General features: G+C 41.4%; 1 protein-coding gene across 1 annotated transcript in view; it reads right to left on the reverse strand.

The window, feature by feature from the left end:
• The window catches only part of TMC1 (transmembrane channel like 1), a 73,547-nt gene extending 66,358 nt beyond the window's left edge, over window positions 1-7,189 (reverse strand). Inside the window, exons 1-3 of the mRNA XM_064404029.1 lie at window positions 6,891-7,189; window positions 5,766-5,835; window positions 3,803-3,904 (exon numbers count right to left, since the gene is read on the reverse strand). The gene's annotated coding sequence lies outside the window, so the exon portion shown is untranslated. The remainder of the gene's footprint in view (window positions 1-3,802; window positions 3,905-5,765; window positions 5,836-6,890) is intronic.
• Window positions 7,190-9,689: the final 2,500 nt, after the last annotated feature.

A 9,689-nucleotide genomic window follows, 5' to 3' on the forward strand; every position in this document is an offset into this window, starting at 1 on the left:
TTACTTTTTGGCTGGTGTTTCCAATAGTAAATGGATGCTTACATGCCCAAATTTTACCACTCAAAAAAGCAAAGAAAAACTACAGAAGAAAGCAAGGAGATCTATATGCTTTATTCCATCTTTTCTTCCATCCAGGAGAAAAAGGTAGGAACTTAGTTCTATCTCCATGTATTCAAAAGGCACGTGAATCAAAAACCTAAATATGACTGTAAAACTTAAACACCTGCAAAAATTTTGTGAACTCATCACTACAGGAATAACATATACCAACAGAGAAGACAGACATAACTACAGAGACAGGTGGACATGTGTAAATAAATATTTTCAAATATACTGACCTTGCCATTCACCTGTCCCCTCTTCTTAAATAAAGTTCCATTTTCCTCTAACGATCAGTCATATAAATTTATTTATATGGCTATATCCTCCCTTCAAATTTATGACTATTACTCCCATCCTTACTATTGCATTTCAAGATTTCTCTTTAAGTTTATAAATATATGTAAGGAAAATGAAGGAGAAGGTAGCACATCATTAACAAAAGCAAAACATGGTGAGATGAGTCCTGTAACTGCAGTGCCTTACTGAAGGGTTACAGCCCCCCTCAGGAGGCATAGGGAGAGCAAGTAAGGTGAAGGGATAGTGTTTTATGGAATGGACGGTTTGGAATGTATGGCTCTTGTAGCTGGAGATGACACTGTGGAGACACTTTGTGTAAGAATGAAGGGGAAAGAAAATAAAGAGGATACAGGGAGAGCAGACTTCAGAGTGCAGAAGGAGCTACTTAATAAGCTCCTCTGAGGATCTGCTTTTGAATTTACTTGGGTGCATGAATGCTGGTTGCTTTTCTGTCAACTCTTATGAGTGACAATTTCACAGGAGCAGGCAATTTCAAAGTGTCAGAAATCAAGCTAGCAGGACAGAACACCATCTTGGCTAAGCAGGGATCTGCTTCCAGAACTTAGGCAGAAAATGAAGGTGCACTGACATTGAAAATGGGGACAGACAACACAGGGCAGCTACAACAATGCTGCTCCCTGTTTTATGGAGAAAGAGTGTTTCACCTGCATGCAAAGTTCAATTGGAGTTCAGACTTCTTAGCCCTGTGAAGGACAACAAAAATGGCTCTACAAGTATTTGAAAAGCTAAAGGAGGATCAGAAATAACACTGATCCATTGCTTGACAAGGCTGGTCATAAACAAGGACATAGACAAAGCAAAAACATTAAAGCCTTTTTCAGCTCTTGTCTTCAACACCAGTGGTGCCCTGGTACCCCCACAGTCTAGTGTTGGAAGACCATGACTGGGGACAAGATGTACTCTCTGTCAACTCCAAACTTGCTCAAAACTTGCTTTCTCACCTGGATGCACATAAATCACTCCAAGGGGGTTCATTCCAGGGTACTGAGAGAGCTGGCTGATAGAACCCCATGACCTCTCTCCATTATTTTCAACAGCTTGGGAGTCTGGAGATGTCTCAGTGGACTGGAAACTAGCAAATGTTGCCTGAGTTTTCAAGAAGGGAAAGAAGGAAGGCAGGTAATTACAGGTCTGTCAGTCTCACAGTGCCTGTTGAAAAACACTCGAGAGGCAACAAAATCATTGGTCACAGCCAGCACAGATTAACAAAGGGGATGTGCTGCTTAACTACATTAATTTTCTTTTATGACAACGTCACATTAATAGTTGACTAAGGGAAGCCAGGAAATGTGTGTGGTTTTTAATTTTAGCAAAGACTTTAATAATGTCTCTCACTCTTATCCTTATTGATAAATTGGCCAGCACACAGCTGGACAAATCAATGATACTTTGGGTGAGCAATTGTCTGATGGGTTGGGCTCAAAGAATGCTATTAATTGGAGTTAGAACAGGTTGGCATTTAGGGCCAGTGGTCTATAGTGTTTTATATAAATTATCTGGACACAGGAATCAAATGTAAATTCACTTAATAATTATGCTTACCATACTAAACTGGGAGTAACTGTGAACTCCTTTGAGGGTAGAGAGATTTAGAGAGAGATCTGGATGGACTAGAGAGCTAAGCAATTGTGAACCATATGAAAATTAAAAAGAGCAAGTGCTAGCTTCTGCATCTAAGATGGAAAAATCCTGGGCATATATATAAACTGGGGGATAAGAAGCAGGGAAGCTGTGGTTGTTTCTGAGGTTCCAGGACAGAGGAGGAATTGATGAATTTAATTCCATGTTCTTAGAAGGTTAATTTATTATTTATTATATTATATTTCAAAATGCTATATCAAAACTATACTACAGAATAAGAAAGGATGCATTAGAAGGCTTAACAAGAATGATAATGAAAACTTGTGACTCTTCTCTAAAGTCCAATGCTGCTGGCTGTGATTGATTATTAAGTAAAAACAATTTATATGAAACTAAGCAAGCAACTGCTTGTTAGACAAACAATACTTGGACTACATTCTAAAGCAGCAAAACAAGGAGAATTAATTAGATAATTATTGTTTTCATTCTTTTCTGAGGTTTCTCAGCTTCTCAAGAGAAGAAATACTGGCAAAAGGATTTTTCAGAAAATCTCGTAGTAACAGGAAGCAGCCCAACAAAAAAAGACTTGGGGATTTGGATTGCTGGCAAGTTGAATGTTAGTCAGAAGTGTCCCATGGCAGCCAAAAGGACCAACTATTTCCGGGAGTACCTCAAGCACAGAATCACTGGTTGGTCAAGGGATGTGATGTCCCACTCCAAACTGCACTGGGATGGCCTCACCTTGAATCTTGTGTCAGTTCTGGGCACCTCAGTATATGAACTTCAAACTCTGGAGTATATTCAGAAGAGGGTGACCAACCTGAGGGTGAAAGGACTCAAGTGCAAGACTTGAGAGGAGCATTGAGATCATTTGGCTTGTGCATCTTGGAGAAATGAAGGCTTGGGAGGACCCCATTGAAGTATAGCAATGGAGGGGGAGATGCTGACTTCCTCTCTCTGGGAATCAAAGCTACTTTAGAGGGATGAAACTGCTTAAGAGGAAGAGCAGATTGATTTTTAGGAAAAGATTCTTCACTGAAAGCATTGCTAGTCACTGAAACATGCTCTCATGGAAAGTGGTCACTGCACCAAGTCTATCAGAGGTCATGAAGATTATGGATAATGCTCTAGTTGTATGGTTAGTCCTGAGAGGATCAGGGAGATGAACTCAATGATGCTCATGGCTATCTTCTGATCTGAAATATTCCATGTTTCTGTGATTCTATGATTAACAGTTTTGCCGTTACTTACGTGTACAATGTTTGAATGTTTCATTGGAGGCGTTTAAACTTCTCTCCCAAGATACCTTCAAAGGCAGCAGAAATGGTAAGGAGTGGGAAGAACAACTACAAGGGAAGAACTAGGATGCTGAGACATATATAGGGTCGGCCTGAATACCAGCATGAAGATTTTGAGGTCTAAGAGCTGGGTGAAGGTCTCTTGGGATCTGGGTCCTGGATGCAGAGGGAGAAGTGAGGGATCGTCCTTGGGATACAACTTACACTGCAGTCCTGGGTGAAGTAACACACATACACAAAGCTGGTACTATTATCTACTATTACAGAGGAAAAGAGCCAGTAGATGGCACTCCAGTATTGTAACACTATTCTTGGGGTTGAAAAGGAATGTAACACCGGCTGTTTCACTTGCCCATGGGATGCTATGTGCTGCTTGTCATTCGCAAGAGAGAATCTGAATCCCTTAGTGATGTTGCAAATGCACGTGCAGGAAAGAGGCATCTCCCTAGCAGTCAGCATAAATGTTCCTGGAAGTCTCCACAGTCCCCCGGGTGCTCACAGACCTTGTGGCCTCTGTGACCTCTACACTGAACCACAGAAGTTTCTTCACTTCAGCTGGACAAGCTACAGAAATCAGTCACGATGTTCACAGGAACCAGAGCCATCTAGGACATAACAGAGGAAAGTGTTTCAGAAAAATGACAAGAGGATTTCTGTGCTGTGAAAGCACAGAACATTCTTGTCTTCTGACAAGATTTAACATTTGGCAGTATTTCCTTAAGGAGTGCTCTTTTACCAGCATCCATGAGTTCAAAAGTACAGCTGGCCATTATTATTTTCTCCTGTGGAGCAGCACTGGTTGGGCTGTACTGAAGTAGTTAAATGGGCAGAAGCAATAGACTTCAGATTCAGGCCACTGTGTCTGTGCATAGTGAAAGGTGGAGAGGTAGCACTGGAGCATCCCCACGCTTCACTAAACCTTGCCAATGTACTCTGATACCTTCAATTAAGAAACTGACATTAAAATTCTCATAAAATTCAAGTATTTCTTGAATTTTGTGCTTCATGTAGTGAATCAATAAAAAAAACTGGAGAGGGGATGAGGTTTTTTGTCAAGTATAAGGTTTCTTCCAAACTCTTTAGCACAACATATCATGTCTTGTCCTTTTCATTTTTTCATTTTAATAATGAAGTCCCAGTGGAGGCTTATATCCTCTTTAAACTTTTGTCTTGTTCTTATTGTAAAGAATATTTTTCATTGCCTTCATTTAAATAAAAGTTATCAATTTAAGACAGTGGTGTGGAGAGCAGTGGTCTTGCTTTAAACTAAAGTTGCCAGAAGAGGGGAACCTCCATCCATCCCATTCCTACCAGTTTGTGCCAGGACCATAAACAGATGCTCACAGTCTAGAGAGTCACAAGTCAGCAGGAGAGCTGAGACAGTTCAAAATAATTCCACCCACTGCAGTTAGTAAGCCAGCTTCATAGGCAGTCATATCTGAATGCCTCCATACAAATGCACACAACATGGGGAATAAACAAGAGAGATTAGAGATATGCACATGTCTGCAGGACTGTGATCTTACTGGAATCACAGAGATGTAGTGCGATGACCCCTATGATTCATTCCAGTGATGGAATGGATGGACACAGGCTGTGTAGGAAGGACAGGGAGTGGAGATGAGAAGGGGGTGTCTCTCTTCATGTCAATGACCTCATGGAGTACATGGAGCTATGTCTGGGGATGGATGAGGGGCCAACTGAGAGTTTATTGGGATTAAATCTTGGGATTAAAGGGAGAGCAGGGACAGGTGACATAGTGCAGGTCTGCTACAGACTGCCTGATCAGCAAGACCAAGTGGATGAGGCCTCTACAGACAGATAGGACAAGCCTCACATTCTTCTGAATGTCAAGTCCTGGTCCCCATGGAGGACTCCAAACTGTCTTTTGTAGGGGCAGCAAGGCACATGTATGCAGGGCACTGTATGCTGGGAGCCTCATGGCAATCCATGAGACTCCCAGCATACAGTGATGACAGCTGCCTTCTCCAAGTGAGAGAAGGGCCAACAAGCAGCAGTGCTGTGCTGAGTTTTGTTCTCATCACGAGGGAGGGGCTGACAAGGAAGGTGAAGCTCAAGGGCAGCCTGGGCTGAAGTGACCATGAAATGGTGCAGCTCAAGATCCTTGCAGCAGTGAGGACAACAAGAAGCAAGCTCACTGCCCTGGACTTTAGGAGTGATGTATCCTTACAAAAGGAAGTCTGGCAAAAATTCCAGGAGGCCTGTGCATATGAGCAAGAAGCTCCTGGAAAAACTCAAACACAAAAAGGAAATCTACAGAGGCTAAAAACAGGGATAGATAACCTGGGAAAAATAAGGGTTGGGAAATCTACAGCCATGATGGAATTAAACTTTAATAGGGACATCAAGGCCAACAAGAAAAATTCCTAGAAGTACAGTGGTGGTAAAAGGAAGAACAGGGGAAATGGTGGACCCACCCAAGAAGGAAATTGGAGACCTGATTACCTGGGATATGAAGAAGTCTGAGAAGAACTTCTGCCTCAGTCTTCACTGTCAAGTATGCCAGCCACACCACCTGAGTTGCAGAAGGAAAAGACAGGGGGTAGGAGAACAAAGAGCTGTAGAAAATCAGGTTCAAGGCCATCTAAGGAAGCTGAAGATACATGAGTCCGTGGTACCCAATGGCATGGATCCACAGATTCTGAGGAAACTGGCAGACGAGATGTCTAAGCCACCATTTGTCAGGTTTGAATGGCTAGGCAGGGCATAGTCTAGTGAAGATCCCACTCACCGAAAAAGAGATATAAGGTTCCTTTTCAAAAAGGAAAAAAAGAAGATCCAAGAACAACAGACCTTCCAGTCCACCTTTTTGTCTAGCAAGATCATGAAGCAGATTCTCCCACATGTTAAAAGAGGTGATAATTCACCTAGAGAAGTCAACAATACTTCTCTAAGAGAAAAGCATTTGTGTTGGGTTGGGGTGAGCTGGAGCTCCTTTTCCCACAGCAGCCCTTGCAGTGCTGTTCTCTGCATTGGTTGGAAGGTGCTTGATAACACAGCAATGTTTTGGCTACTGCTGAGTAGGGATAGAACAGCAAGGGCACTCCGTCTCCAACATTCTCTCTCCATCAAGGGGCTGGAGTAAGCAATATCCTTGGAGGACACACACTTAAGCCACCTGATGAAAAATTAACCAAAAGGATGTTCCATACCAAATGACATCTCTCAGACATAAGAGCAAAGGAAAGGGGAAGGAAGGCAGGCATTCATTATTTACAATATTTGCCTTTTGGAGCAACTGCTACAAATGCTGAAGCCCTGCTTCCTGAGAAGTGGCTGAACATTGCTTGCCAACAGGAAGTAGATAATAAACCTTTTTTCTTTTTCCTCTTTCTTGTGCATGCACAAACTTTTGCTTTGCTTCAGTAACCTGCCTTATGTCAGCCTATGACTCATTTTCTTTTTTTTTTCTACCCTGTCTAGCTGGGGAGGGGAATAACAGAGCAGCTTGGCAGGTGCATGGCATCCAGCCAAGGTGGACCAACCACAATCCTTTTTGATTCCCCATATGGGGCTTGAGGGGTTTCAGAAAATGGCAGATTTGATTGGGATGTACCAGATGGAACTTACATTCAGCTAGTGGTATTCAGCTGGAAATGAGCAGGCTCCTGTTCTCGCCACGTGGCTGCATTTCCTGACTGAATATTAGAGTCTAGAGCTTGTCAACGGCCATTTTTTGCTTTTGCTGCTGCTGTACTGCTCATCACCTTCCTGTGTTCTGCCTGGGAGCAGAAGTTATTACCATGGTGAAGTGCCTGCACTGTCCAGCATGGTGTTGCTGCTTTCTTTGTGGGATACTGGACAGGATGGAGCTCCAGTGTCAATAGTTGAAGGGACTGTGATGTAAATGAGACTGATGGAGCAGAGATCACTAGCAGCATGGAAGACTAGGATGTGGACTCTGCTACTGGTGGACTCTGGAAGGAACCCCTCATTGTTAGGCAAGCTGAAAACAAGGGGAGGGCTTTGTTGCAGCGTTAAACCAGATAACCTGGTCTAAAAGAACCGGGGCTGGAGAATGGATATAGCTTTAAATTATTGTAAGCCATTATTTGAGCTGCATGTTTCAGGACTTATGATAAGAGAAACTCCCCAAACCAATGGAGGAGGAGCCTTACAAGAAGCAGTTTCAGTGCAGCAGTGACCCAACCTGACATGGCGCTGGTGCTCAGTAAGTCCATGCAACACACCACCACTGCTGTCCTGAGGAACCACCATAAGAAATGGACCCCAAAGCCATTAACTAATTTAATTCAACAGACATTCTGAGGGCATTTTATGCACATTTTTCAGGGGTGGTCCATAGACTAAGAGAGAAATATGTGTGTATATTTTATAAAAGAACAGGAAGTGGGGTGGTCATTATTGGGGTTTTGTGGGACCTGATGCCAATCTTATGTACTCTAAAGAGCATACTCTAGTAAATTGTGCAAATCAATACCTTCAGTTATTCTGACAGGACACTACATCTGTACAAGCTAAGTTCTGTGTACAAACTGCAGTCAGCATTCCTCATCCAGCAAGTTTCCAGCCTGGTTGTACTGGTGAGTAAGAAAATTTCACAATTGTTTTGTTTATTCTTTTATTTCTATTTCTGTATCTTCTATCGTCATTTCATAGCATTTTCTAGGAATTAACTGAAGCATACAGTAATGTAATTTTTTTCTGAGATTCTGTGAGAATAAAATGAAAGTGTATCAAGCTTCTCAAGGACTAACAAGATTCACTGTTGACCAGAGCCAGCAGACCGCTGGAGAGGCTCTCCTGTTGACTACTGGAGATCCTAGCTCAGGTGAACATCAAAGCACATGCTCATGTGAGGCACTTCAGCAGTCTCACCCACGAAAAAAATTGGCCATCAGCTGTTTAAATGACTAATCCTGTTTCTTCTTACCAAATGACACAAGCATGAGGTGTTTGCTTCTCAGTAAACCCAGAAGCAAAACCCCCATCAAGACTAGACTATGTCAAGGCCAGTGACTAGAGAGCACCCCAACCATTTGCTTCAAAGAGTATTCAAATCAGACACTGGAGGTTTTCGGAAGCCCCCACATGACAGGACACTATTGCAATTCACCATGTCATTATTCTGGTTTTGGACACCTAAATCCCTTGAAATACAGTTTGGAACGTATACAAGTTATGCAATTCAGCAGTGAGAAAAATCTCAGATATTTTATGGCATTTTTTTTTCCTTATTTTGACATTTTTCTCAGTTAGACTTTATGGTGAACTGAATAGATATTTCTGTCTTAACTAATTTGCAGCTTAGTCTCTTATAAGAGATTTACTCCTGCTAATTTTCACTCCTTTTTCCTATAATTTAGTTTTAAAAAATACTACACACATCACATATTTTCAACCAAAAAGGTTGAATTTTGATGAGATGAAACTAGAATAGATCTTATTATTTTATTTCTTGTGCTAATATGCTACTTTTTGGGGTAAATTTTTAAAGTCAGAATTTCACTGGCATAATTATATAATGCAGATGAGAAAAAAAATACATAATTTCATTTTTTAGATGATAACAGTTAAATACTCTTTGTACCTATATAACTCAAATTTCAGTATATTAAGGAGCTCACATCATCACTTTATCTTTTTGTATTCTCTTTGTAGGGAACAGAGATAGTCCTCCCTCAGCAGAAGCCTTATTGGTGTCTACAACAATTGATGATAGTTTCTCTACTAGCTGGCTTTACATTGATCATTAAAAAATAACTTATTCATACACATACATTATTTGCAACCTGGATTCTGCGCCTGTCAGAGTAATTAAATCATTACTGTCAGCAGGTCAATCAAACCAGTATAGGGCACACAGGTAGTGCAAGATTGCCAGTGATCAGCCCTCAGTTGTTTTTATAGAGGGTATTCTCAAGAAACTGCTGTCTTCCTAATTGGCAGAAAGCACCCAAACAGAACCACAAACAGGAGTTATGGTTTGTGCTCTGTCTCTGGTTTCTCTTGATTTAGACAGCAAACAATCCAGCACTTAGATTTTGTTTTGTCACAACAAAAAATTTATGCATTTTATGTCATGGCTTTCTTTATATGTGCTGGTTTATTGTGAGTCAATGTAAAGACTGTTAACCACGATTAAATGTGTTTCAGATTAATTACCAGCTCCTGACATTATGCCAGTTATATCATTTAACTGCACTGATCACTGCTAGATATGACAAGTTCACATATCTTAGTGTTTATACAGCACCCCATAATTTAAAAATGGAAGCTGACCTTCCTGTTTTTAACCACACTGATCTGTCATGTGAGAGCTGTGCCACTCTGGTAGAGGGTGCCAAGTGTATCTAAGTTACTTGTTGCCTCGTGAGCCAAGAAAACATTGTGCTGGACTGTCTGTGC

This window comes from Passer domesticus, chromosome Z, assembly GCF_036417665.1.
Source record: "Passer domesticus isolate bPasDom1 chromosome Z, bPasDom1.hap1, whole genome shotgun sequence".
Lineage (NCBI taxonomy): Eukaryota > Metazoa > Chordata > Aves > Passeriformes > Passeridae > Passer > Passer domesticus.